We start from the raw sequence: 12751 nt of genomic DNA, 5'->3' as shown, positions 1-12751 counted from the left end.
GTTCTAGCACGGATCTTCGTGAGCATCATACAGTTACTTATCAGCATTTTCAGGCGGAGAGAGAGAGGGTTCGATGGCCGAACCAGTGCAGAGAGATCCTTGGATTATTTGAGACGCAGGCAGATGGTCCCGTCCGAGCATTACGATCAGATTACATACTGAGGGAGATGTTACGTCAGATTCACCGAGTTAGTTCTCAGCAGCTTATGGATCTGAGACAGCAGGATATTAGTGCAGAGACAACATATCGTAGAGCATTGGGACTTACCGAGGCAATGCTAGAGGCATTACAGGAGGAGTTGAGTCACGTGCCACCAGGGTTCTGAGTCAGGGAAAGTTGAGACAGTGACTTCAGAGTATAGATGTATATAGAGGCAGCATAGTATAACCTAGTGAGTAGTGTGTATGTGTGTACTAGTAGTTTAACCTGTAGTAGGATTTTGACCTGTAGTAGTAGTATGACTTGTAGCCCCGATGACTTCTAGCGGAGCGAGACTTTTTGTATCAAGCATTTACACCTAAGGCTGGGCTTCTTTAATCAGTTGATTCTCATAGGGGGAGAAGCAAGAGATATGGGCTTCTCAACAGGAAATGTGGTTGTACAAATGAAGATGGAACTACTTGAAGATATGTTCAGTCTAGAGGAACATCTACTTGGAATCTGGAAAATGTTAAATCTCATCCAGAACTTTTCTGCTATTTACTTTGCATGTATGTTTATATCTTTTTCTTATTTGTTAGTTGAGTTATCCTCTAGGTATTTGTGTGTTATTGTCTAACAAACAAATAGGGGGAGATTGTAAGTCATATGTCATAGGCCTATTTGTATATTCGAGGATTCAACTCAACTCAAATAAGAATATAATAAGTAAATAGTGGATCGACCGTCAGAGAGATCTCGCAAAGTAATATCTGTCAAAGGATTCAGAAACAAGGTTCATCTACAGACTTGAGGAGTTAATTCACTGGAAGAAGTTCAAGAAGTTGATCATGCCTCAGTGATATAAATCAAGATCGTGGATTTAATCAAGTGACAGAGATCTCGTCAGAGTATCATTAATTACAAGGATTTAATCTGAAGAAAATCAAAGTGTCAAAGTCAAGACATGAAGAAACATCACGGAAGTTAGTCACTCATGAACCAGACAGTACATCGAGTGTCAACATTGAAGTGGTGGAATTGATTCATAATTTTCAGTGATTTTCAGAAGATCTGCAGAAGGATGGGTGCTGTTGAAGACTAGAATTAATTCTCTATTAATTAATTAAGTCATCTAATTTAATTAAGAAAATAAATTATATCTGCGAAGAATAATTTATTTATTAATTGAATTAATTGATTAATTAATTCTGAATTAATTTTAGGAATTTTCAGAATTTAAATTGGATTAAAATCTGTATTAAATCAGCAAGACAATTGAAAATGAACTAGCATGACAATCAGGATTGTCATACCGATTGTCATGCTAGGCCATTTTCAATAGTCTCACCGAAAGTTACACTAGGAAGGAGATTGTCATGCTAGTTCATTCTGATTGTCATGCTAGTTCATTTAGATTGTCTTGCTAGTTCATTCTGATTGTCATGCTAGTTCATTCTGATTGTCTTGCTAGTTCAATCCATTGTCCTACCGATTGTCTTGCTGAGCTTAGGATTGTCTTGCCAGTTCAATTCTATTCTGTTGATTAAAAAGAATCAGACAAGCAGCAGTTCTTTTTTATCCATCCAGTACACAGAAGTCAAGAACAAAGCAGAAAAGAAAAACAAGAAGAAATATTTCATCTTTTCATCTGCATACTTCAAGATTAAATTTCTAGATTCTAAAGTTAAATCCAATCCACTAGAAATCTTTATCTTGCTCTTGTGTAACAATCTAGCGGATTAAAATCCCTAGAACTTAATCTCAAATCGCGTTTAGCATTTGATTCTAATTATTGCAAAAATAGAAAAAGTTCATGTCGAATTTATTCTAAATTTGTGATAATTAATTTGAGATTAATTCCTTGTAATCGATACAGTTGTTGTAACACCTTTCAAGTTTAATAATATTTTTATTTAACTTGAATTTTGTTTCACATTTTTTATTCCGCATTTAATTCGATTATTTGGTACTGTTTGTATTCAACCCCCCTTCTACAAACTCATTGGGACCCAACAATTGGTATCAGAGCCTTCTGATTAACGAACAAATCAAGATCCTAGACTTTTGTGATTTTTCAACTCCTTGAATTTTTATTTATTCAAAAATTCATAATGACTTCACATAAAGTTGGAACCGTTAAAATTCCACAATTTGATAAAGAGAATTATATCATGTGGAAGAAGAAGATGCTATTATTCTTACAAGTTGCAAATCCCAAATATTCAAACTTGTTAAAGAAGGGTATAAAAACTCCGATGGTTATTGAACCGGAGGTAATAATAGATGGTGTGGTGACTACTGAAGCTAGAACCTATCCAAAAGAGCCTGAAGATTTTACTCCTGCTGAGAAGGAAGAAGCCTCCTTGGATGCCAGCCTTCAATTAATATTAATTGATTCCCTTGATCCCTTGATGAACAGACATGTGATGAACTGTAAAAATTCCAAACACATGTGGGAAACTATTGAGGTGATTAATGAAGGCACAGAGGAAGTTAGGGAGAACAAGTTGGAAATCCTAACCTCTGAATATGAACATTTCAAATCAAATCCAGGAGAAGGAATTACTGAAGTGTTTGAGAGGTACAATGCGTTGATCAACAACCTGAACATCAATGGAAAGTATTATTCAATCAGGGAGGTCAACAAAAAGTTCCTTTTAACACTGCCAGCTCATCTTGAACATAGAATCATTGCCATTAGAGAAGCTAGAGATCTGAGTGAGATTTCTTTGGACAGGCTCTATGGAGTGTTAAAAACCTATGAGTTGGAGCAGATTCAACAGAAGGAAGTCTACGGGAAGGATAGAATGGTCAGCACATCTACTGCACTTGTAGCTGAAGGTCAACAACAACAATCTCAACAGTTAGAAAGAATGGTACAGTTTTCCAAGGGTGAGGAAAATGAGTTAGTAGCAGAATATGATCCTCCTACTACAAATCAATCAAGTGATGATTTTTATTCCTTGGAAGAGCTGGAGCAATTGGAAGATGAATCAATGGCCCAAATTGTCAAGAGATTCTCCCATGTCAGATTCAGGAGGAATCCCAAGCTTAAGTACAAGTCCAACTACAACAAATTCCAGAAAGGTGGATCTTCATCCTCTAACACCAGCAGTGGTGGGTACAAAACAGGGATGGTTGATCGAAGCACCATTAGATGCTATAACTGCAATGAGTTGGGACACTTTGCCACAGAATGTAGGAAGCCAAAGCAAGTAAGAAAGAACTCTGAAAGGGCTTATCTGGCAAAGGGAAGAAGCTAGGATGATACTGACAGTGAAGATGAAGATGAAGGAAATCTTGCTCTTATGGCTATTGATGGAAAAGCTTCATCGTCAAGAATAGAGGTAAAACTTTCTGATGCTGAAATGGTTTATCATCTAAGAGGTAACTTAGATTGTGCACGTCGTGATAATGAACTGTTAAGTTTACAGATCACAGACCTTGAGAAAGAGGTCAATGAATTAAGACTTGTGCACATTAATCAAGACAAATTAAAAGAACAGGTATCTTTTCTAGAGAATAGAGTTGACTGTTATAGAAAACTCGAAACTATTCTCAAAGACAAGATCACCGGTCTTGAGACTAAGGTTAGAGCCTACTTCAATTCTTGTTCGAAGGCTAAAGAGTTCTACAGTAAGCAAGCTGTTAATCAAACATCTGGAATAGGTTATGATTACAATGCTGCTATTGGAGAATTAGGCATAAACTCCCCTCCTCATGTCTGTGCTAAAGGGAGGGAAGTACCACATGTGCTTAAGGGTGTTGATGAACCCCTCTATAAAGCATCAATTGCTGAACCATTTGATGCGACCTCTTCTGTTATTCAAGAGGAAATACGTGCTGAGGATCATGCTAATGAGAAGATTGTTTCCAAGTCAAGTGAGTCGAAAGTTCCAGTCAAAGTTGTGAAAGCAACTGAGACTAAATCAGACACACATGAGTTGGATAACAATAATGCCATGTCTACCATGCATAAATTGCCTGCTGTTAATCACTCTCATAAAGCATGTGGTGTTGCTAATTGTATGTCTTGTGCTTTTAATATGATGTATGCTTATTTTAATGGTAAGCATGTGTCTAATGATAAGACTACTCCTCGTCAGCATGTGAATAACAAGAAGCATGATAGGTCTAAGACTGCTAGTCCTTCTAAGGCTAGAAAGGAGACATTTGTGCCTAAGCTTAAACAGAAATTTGTTAAGGCTGTTTACAAGGTCAAATGTTCAGTCATTGAGAATGTTGAGATCATTAAAATTAAAAATGTTGTTTTGCATGACAAAGGACAATTCTACAAGTATGCCGGGCCCAACCAAGTTTGGGTTCCGAAGAAGGTCTAATCCATTTGAAGTGCAGGGCAGTATACAGGTGTAACCGGTAGTGTGGATTCTTGACAGTGGATCATCAAGACATATGACCGGAGATAGAGCCCTGCTATCAAATGAGGATTGAGAAAGCTGGCCCCCTGGTTACCTTTGGAGATAACAGCAAAGGTTTATCTGAGGGATATGGCTGTTTGCAAGCTGGGAATGTTATCATTGTAATTTTGTATATTGTGCTAGGTTGTTATCAGGAAGCAGTATCCAACATATAGCACCAGTGACGAGACTTGGGAATATTACGACATATCAAGCACCTGCTGCACATTACACTTGGAATTGTACTCTAGTAAGATGTGTACAAGTGTACTCCTGGTTGGTGAGTTAAAAGAGGAAGTCAGTGCACCACAGTTCATGGACTTTGCAGCTGCAGATCTATTGGACTATGCAATCTCTTCTTCACAATCTCACTTCAGGTTGGTATGAACTAGTATACTGCTCAAGCAATCGTCAAGGACATGGTATGGCACTCTAACAGAAGTTATAATTTTATATGAATAAGTAGAGTCGTCATATTAATAAATATCTTATCAATAGGCACAATCATATTGTTTTATATGTGCAGTGGTATATTGATAATGCAACATAACAATTAGTATCTAAAGTACTTGACAAGTATCGGTCAATGATATCTTGTTAACATTATGTTGCAGATATTTGTAAGCTTTTGACATGAATGAGAATTACTTAGACTTTACCCTAAGTGATCAATGTTTTCTCAAAAACTCATTCATATTGAAAAACAAAATCAAACTTCTTTCTACATTAGTGATTTCTTATGTCATGTAAAATCTTTTGAAATCACTATTGTAAATCATTTTCTCTCTATTACCATATATTCTGTGTTACAGATTCAGTCTCCAATGGCTTTCTTTCATTAACAGTCATGAGGTTGAAAACCCACAACGTCTATCCCAGACTGTAAAGACAAACACAAAAACAGAACCAGCCAACACTCTCTTACCACTAAATGTAGTATGAATGAGCGTGAGGGAGATAGTGCCTAGTGCACCACATAAGGAAGGTTCTGTAGTCAACCCAGTAGCTCTGTCTCCTACATATATGAGTAGTATTTAAACCGAGACAACTGCTAGCCCCCATACATCTTCTCAAAAAGATGTAATGGCTGAAAAGGCACAAAAACAGTTACTAAATTCATTCTCTCAACAGGGTGCGTCTATTGAATTTTGCCTGTCGGCCAAGGTATCCGATGTAGTGTCACCACCTCAAATATAAACAATTCTTAATGCACAAGGAAAGGTTACACACACAAAGGATGAGTTGACGGAAACAAGAGTTTCGACCATTTTAAGGTCAGATTCGATTGTTCAAGGTTCGTTAGTGGACCAATTGCCTTTACAGGTGTTAGGAGAGGATACTGATCCAAAAGCCATATGTCAGTGGTCAGTGTCTACCTCCCCAGGCTTAAATCCCCTGGATGCATCTGCGGATAGTGGATCTGACATAGGTGCAGATCGGCAACTTGTTGACAATGATTCAGATATTACCTGATAAGTCACAAGGAAATGTCTTCACAGACATTAGAAGGGAACTTTGATCTTTATGCTAAATTCGTTGGATCATTGTTTACCTTCCCAGAATTCAAATCTGGAACCCTAAAAGGGAAACTAGCAACTTGTAGATTATGACTCAGATTTATCTGACGAGTTTAACAAGGACGGGGATTTGTGAACTCCCATTGCACCACCTATGACCTCCTTAAGGATGGCTAAGGTGATTTTCCTTGCAGGTACAGCTGGAATATGGAGCTATGAGAGGAGTGATACACTTGTGAGAAAGAGTGTAAACACGAGTGGAGAGAAGAGTGAAACACATGTGAGGTACACTAAACAGAATCACACACTCACAGTGAGGAAGAAAGAAAACTACTTGTTATTTCTTTTCCAACCAAGTGAAATATGAGAACTTCTTCAGACGACGGCATACATTCCTTCACTAAGGGGGAGATAAAAGCTTAAGTAATAGTTTGGAGGATTCCTCAACTAAGGGGGAGAAATAGCAGGGAGGAAGAAAAAGATCCTAAAAATGTACACTACACCACACCATTGTTGTTTCTAACTACGGATCCTATTGTACGGGAGAGGTGGTAAACACAAGGTGATTTCCTAGTAAGGGAAGAAGCAGTTAGGGGAGTACCATTGGTTTTTATCTGCGGATCCTATTGTACGGGAGAGGTGGTAAAACGAAGGTGATCTTCTTTAATCAGTTGATTCTCATAGGGGGAGAAGCAAGAGATATGGGCTTCTCAACAGGAAATGTGGTTGTACAAATGAAGATGGAACTACTTGAAGATATGTTCAGTCTAGAGGAACATCTACTTGGAATCTGGAAAATGTTAAATCTCATCCAGAACTTTTCTGCTATTTACTTTGCATGTATGTTTATATCTTTTTCTTATTTGTTAGTTGAGTTATCCTCTAGGTATTTGTGTGTTATTGTCTAACAAACAAATAGGGGGAGATTGTAAGTCATATGTCATAGGCCTATTTGTATATTCGAGGATTCAACTCAACTCAAATAAGAATATAATAAGTAAATAGTGGATCGACCGTCAGAGAGATCTCGCAAAGTAATATCTGTCAAAGGATTCAGAAACAAGGTTCATCTACAGACTTGAGGAGTTAATTCACTGGAAGAAGTTCAAGAAGTTGATCATGCCTCAGTGATATAAATCAAGATCGTGGATTTAATCAAGTGACAGAGATCTCTTCAGAGTATCATTAATTACAAGGATTTAATCTGAAGAAAATCAAAGTGTCAAAGTCAAGACATGAAGAAACGTCACGGAAGTTAGTCACTCATGAACCAGACAGTACATCGAGTGTCAACATTGAAGTGGTGGAATTGATTCATAATTTTCAGTGATTTTCAGAAGATCTGCAGAAGGATGGGTGCTGTTGAAGACTAGAATTAATTCTCTATTAATTAATTAAGTCATCTAATTTAATTAAGAAAATAAATTATATCTGCGAAGAATAATTTATTTATTAATTGAATTAATTGATTAATTAATTCTGAATTAATTTTAGGAATTTTCAGAATTTAAATTGGATTAAAATCTGCATTAAATCAGCAAGACAATTGAAAATGAACTAGCATGACAATCAGGATTGTCATACCGATTGTCATGCTAGGCCATTTTCAATAGTCTCACCGAAAGTTACACTAGGAAGGAGATTGTCATGCTAGTTCATTCTGATTGTCATGCTAGTTCATTCAGATTGTCTTGCTAGTTCATTCTGATTGTCATTCTAGTTCATTCTGATTGTCTTGCTAGTTCAATCCATTGTCCTACCGATTGTCTTGCTGAGCTTAGGATTGTCTTGCCAGTTCAATTCTATTCTGTTGATTAAAAAGAAGCAGACAAGCAGCAGTTCTTTTTTATCCATCCAGTACACAGAAGTCAAGAACAAAGCAGAAAAGAAAAACAAGAAGAAATATTTCATCTTTTCATCTGCATACTTCAAGATTAAATTTCTAGATTGTAAAGTTAAATCCAATCCACTAGAAATCTTTATCTTGCTCTTGTGTAACAATCTAGCGGATTAAAATCCCTAGAACTTAATCTCAAATCGCGTTTAGCATTTGATTCTAATTATTGCAAAAATAGAAAAAGTTCATGTCGAATTTATTCTAAATTTGTGATAATTAATTTGAGATTAATTCCTTGTAATCGATACAGTTGTTGTAACACCTTTCAAGTTTAATAATATTTTTATTTAACTTGAATTTTGTTTCACATTTTTTATTCCGCATTTAATTCGATTATTTGGTACTGTTTGTATTCAACCCCCCTTCTACAAACTCATTGGGACCCAACAGGTTTGTTCCGGAACAGGTTGACACTGAAGAGAAACGAGTGCAGAGATTTCAAGAGGGATTACGACCATGGATACGTGGACAAGTTGCAGTTTTTGAATTAACAACATATACTGCTGTAGTCCAGAAAGCTTTGATCATCGAAGGGGAAAGTGAAAGATCTCAACGAGACAGAGGACAGGGAAGTTTCCAAGACCGTTCCAGCAGGAAGCCGGGATTTCAAGCCCGGGCAAATCTGAATTTCAAAAGGATAGGACAGGGTACACAAAAAGCAGGTAATCGTTTCCAAGTCTCCAACCAGCAGGGAATTGTTAAAGTTCCAGTGCCGTATTGAAAAACTTGTGGACGCAAGCATACCGGCGTATGTATTAAAGCAGATGTGACATGTTTCAAATGCAAGCAGAAAGGGCACTACTCTAACGAATGTCCGATAAGAAAAACAGCAGAAATCACTTGCTATCAAAGCGGAAAGAAAGGGCATATCGCTAGGAATTGTAAAGGACCAGCAATGGCAGTCAGTATTCCGAAAGTATTGGCATTACCTCCACCATCACCGCCAAATCAACCCAAAGCAAGGACTTTTAACATGACCATGAAAGAAGCAGTACAGAATCCAAGTGTGATTGCAGGTACGCTTTCGGTGAACTCCGTAGATTCAAAAGTATTAATTGATTCTGGAGCTACCCGTTCATTTATTTCTGAAGAATTTCTTGATAAGTTACATTGCGAAATTGAATGGTTGGGCGAGACATTAATTATAAAATTAGCGAATGACGACCAAGTTCTGGTAAATGGAGTATATCCTGAGTGTGATGTAGAAGTAGCCGGACATCATTTTTCTGTAGATTTAATTCCTTTTAAGCTAGGAGAATTCGATGTCATTTTGGGAATGGATTGGTTAGCATGTCATAAAGCTCAGATAGATTGCGCGAATAAGAAAGTTGAATTGCGAACTGCGGAAAATGCAACGGTAATATTCAAGGGCGAAAAGCAGCAGAATAAATTTCTCACTGTAGTGCAGACCAAACGATTGCTTCGACAAGGATGTGAGGCGTATATAGCTTACGTGTTAGATACTGAAAAAGGAAGTCCTAGAATAGAAGACATTCCAGTTTTATGTGAATTTCCGGACGTCTTTCCAGACGAGTTTCCAGGGTTACCGCCATATCGAGAAATCGAGTTCACGATTGATCTAGCACCAGGTACAGAACCAGTTTCGAAAGCTCTGTATCGAATGGCTCCAGTTGAGATGAAGGAATTGTCAACGCAACTGCAAGATCTTCTAGATCGAGGCATTATACGACCTAGTGTATCCCCATGGGGTGCACCAGTGTTATTTGTGAAGAAGAAGGATGGCAGCATGCGATTGTGCATCGACTATAGGGAATTGAATAAGCTCACTATTAAGAACAAGTATCCTTTACCGAGAATCGACGATTTGTTCGATCAACTAAAAGGAGCAGCATGGTTTTCGAAGATAGATTTGCGATCAGGCTATCATCAATTGAAGATTAAAGCTAAAGATATTCCAAAGACTGCGTTTCGTACGAGATATGGGCATTACGAGTTTTTGGTAATGGCATTCGGTTTGACAAACGTGCCAGCAGCATTCATGGATTTAATGAACAGGGTATTCAAGTAATATTTGGACAAATTCGTGATTGTATTCATTGATGACATCTTGATTTGCTCCAAGACGGAAGGAGAGCATGCGGAACACTTAAGAATAGCTTTACAAATTCTGAGGAAAGAGCAACTATATGCAAAATTCTTAAAATGTGAATTCTGGTTAAAGGAAGTACAATTTCTAGGGCATATCATTAGTAGAGAAGGCATCCAAGTTGATCCAGCAAAGATTGAAGCTGTGTTGAATTGGGAAAGACCAAAGACGCCGATAGAAGTTCGAAGTTTCTTGGGATTGGTAGGGTATTATCGAAGGTTTGTCAAAGATTTTGCGATAATAGTAACGCCGCTGACTAAGTTAACTCGAAAAAGTGAAAAGTTTGAATGGAATGATAAATGTGAAGAAAGTTTTCAAGAGTTGAAGAATCGGTTGGTGACCGCACCAGTATTGGTATTGCCAGACGAGCAAGGAAATTTCGTCATTTACAGTGACGCTTCGTATCGCGGGCTAGGATGTGTATTGATGTAACACGGTAACGTCATTGCATATGCTTCGAGACAACTTAAACCTCATGAGCAGAAATATCCTACGCATGATCTGGAATTGGCAGCGATCGTATTTGCATTGAAGCTTTGGAGACATTATCTCTACGGTGAAAAATGCGAAATCTACACGGATCATAAAAGTCTGAAGTATATCTTTACGCAAAAGGAACTGAACATGCGACAACGTCGATGGCTGGAATTGATTAAAGATTATGATATTACAATCAGTTATCATCCAGGAAAAGCAAATATTGTAGCTGATGCGTTGAGTAGGAAAGAAAGATTGAATCGATTAACTTCATGCGAAGAATTGGCCAAGGAATTCGACAAATTAGAAGTTGAGATTCGCATTCCCAATGAATCTGCAGGAACTATCGACGCTATGACTTTCCAACCGGAGTTGCTAGAAAAGATTCGCCGTTGTCAAGATGAAGTGATGAGTCAAGATAACGACTTAACGGGAGAAGAGATCACAACTCAGAAAGATAATGAAGGAATTTTACGCTTTGCATCGAGAATCTGGATCCCTAACGTGGCAGAATTAAAAGAAGAAATAATGCGAGATGCGCACAATTCGAAGTTTTCCATTCATCCAGGAAGCACAAAAATGTATCGCGATCTGAAGGAAAACTTTTGGTGGCCGAATATGAAGAAGGAAATAGCAGAATGGGTGAGTAAATGCTACACCTGCCAGCGAGTTAAAGCGGAACATCAACGTCCGAGCGGGTTATTACAACCGTTAGACATTCCAGAATGGAAATGGGAACATCTAGCGATGGATTTTGTGGTAGGACTACCAAGGACTAGGGCAAATCATAATGCGATATGGGTAATCATTGATAGACTTACGAAGTCGGCACATTTTCTACCAATTAATGAAAAAATTTCGCTCGACAAATTAGTGCACATGTATCTCAAGGAAATTGTGATGCGACATGGAGTTCTAATATCTATTGTATCGGATCGAGATCCTCGTTTCAACTCAAGATTTTGGAGACAATTTCAAGAATGCCTTGGGACTAAATTAAACATTAGTACCGCTTATCATCCGCGAACCGACGGGCAAAGTGAAAGAACTATTCAAACGATTGAAGACATGCTACGAGTTTGTGCGATCGATTTTGAAGGCAGTTGGGATGAGCATCTACCCCTAGTGGAATTTTCTTATAATAACAGCTATCACTCCAGCATTGGAATGCCACCGTATGAAGCACTATATGGGAGAAAATGCAGATCACCAGTGCACTGGGATGAAGTTGGAGAACGCAAGATTTTGGGTCCAGAATTAATTCAGCAGACGAAAGAAAAGATTGAACTTATTCGGAAACGACTCGATGTAGCACAAAACAGGCAACGCAAATATGCAGACCAGGAAAGGAAGGATATGGACTATCAGGAAGGGGAACACGTATTACTTAAAATATCGCCATGGAAAGGATTGACTAGATTTGGCAATAAGGGTAAAGTGAAACCACGATACGTCGGACCATTTGAAATTTTGAAGAAAGTAGGGAAGCTTGCATACGAATTAGCGTTACCGCCTCATATGCAACACATTCACAATGTGTTTCACGTGTCAATGCTTAAGCGATATAATCCTGATTCTAGGCATGTAATAGAGTATGAACCGATAGACATCCAACCTGAGTTGTCTTTTGTAGAGCAGCTGGTAAGAATTTTAGATAGGCGAGAGAAAGAGTTGAGAAATAAGTCTGTATATTTAGTGCGAGTGTTGTGGAGAAACCCAGTGGTTGAAGAATCAACCTGGGAGCTTGAAAGTGAAATGTTAGAGAAATACCCTCATTTGTTTTCGTAGAAGATTCTGAGGACAGAATCCTATTAAGGGGGGAGAATGTAACGACCGGGAAATTTACGTTGTATTATATCATATTTATAATAAAATATGTGTATTAATATGTCATTTATATGTGATTAAATGTGTTGAGTCATCAAACCCTAACTACTATGTGTTACGTGTTATCTGTTTTGATCCAAACGTGTTTTGGATATTTATTGAGTGTTTTATTGTAAGTTAGATATCTTATATCAAAACACGTACAGCTCAAAACCATGTTTTAAAAGCCCGTATTTCAAACAAAATCATTGGCCCTATTTTACCAAAAGTGCCCTATACCATATCGTTATTCTGAACCCCTAGACGTTTTACAAATTGACCTTTTTCGCGAAAAACGACTTTTCCGGACCCCTTCGGGTACCAAAA

Source organism: Apium graveolens, chromosome 6 (assembly GCF_009905375.1).
Source record: "Apium graveolens cultivar Ventura chromosome 6, ASM990537v1, whole genome shotgun sequence".
NCBI classification, from domain to species: Eukaryota; Viridiplantae; Streptophyta; class Magnoliopsida; order Apiales; family Apiaceae; genus Apium; species Apium graveolens.
Note: the sequence above shows the minus strand (reverse complement) of the source record.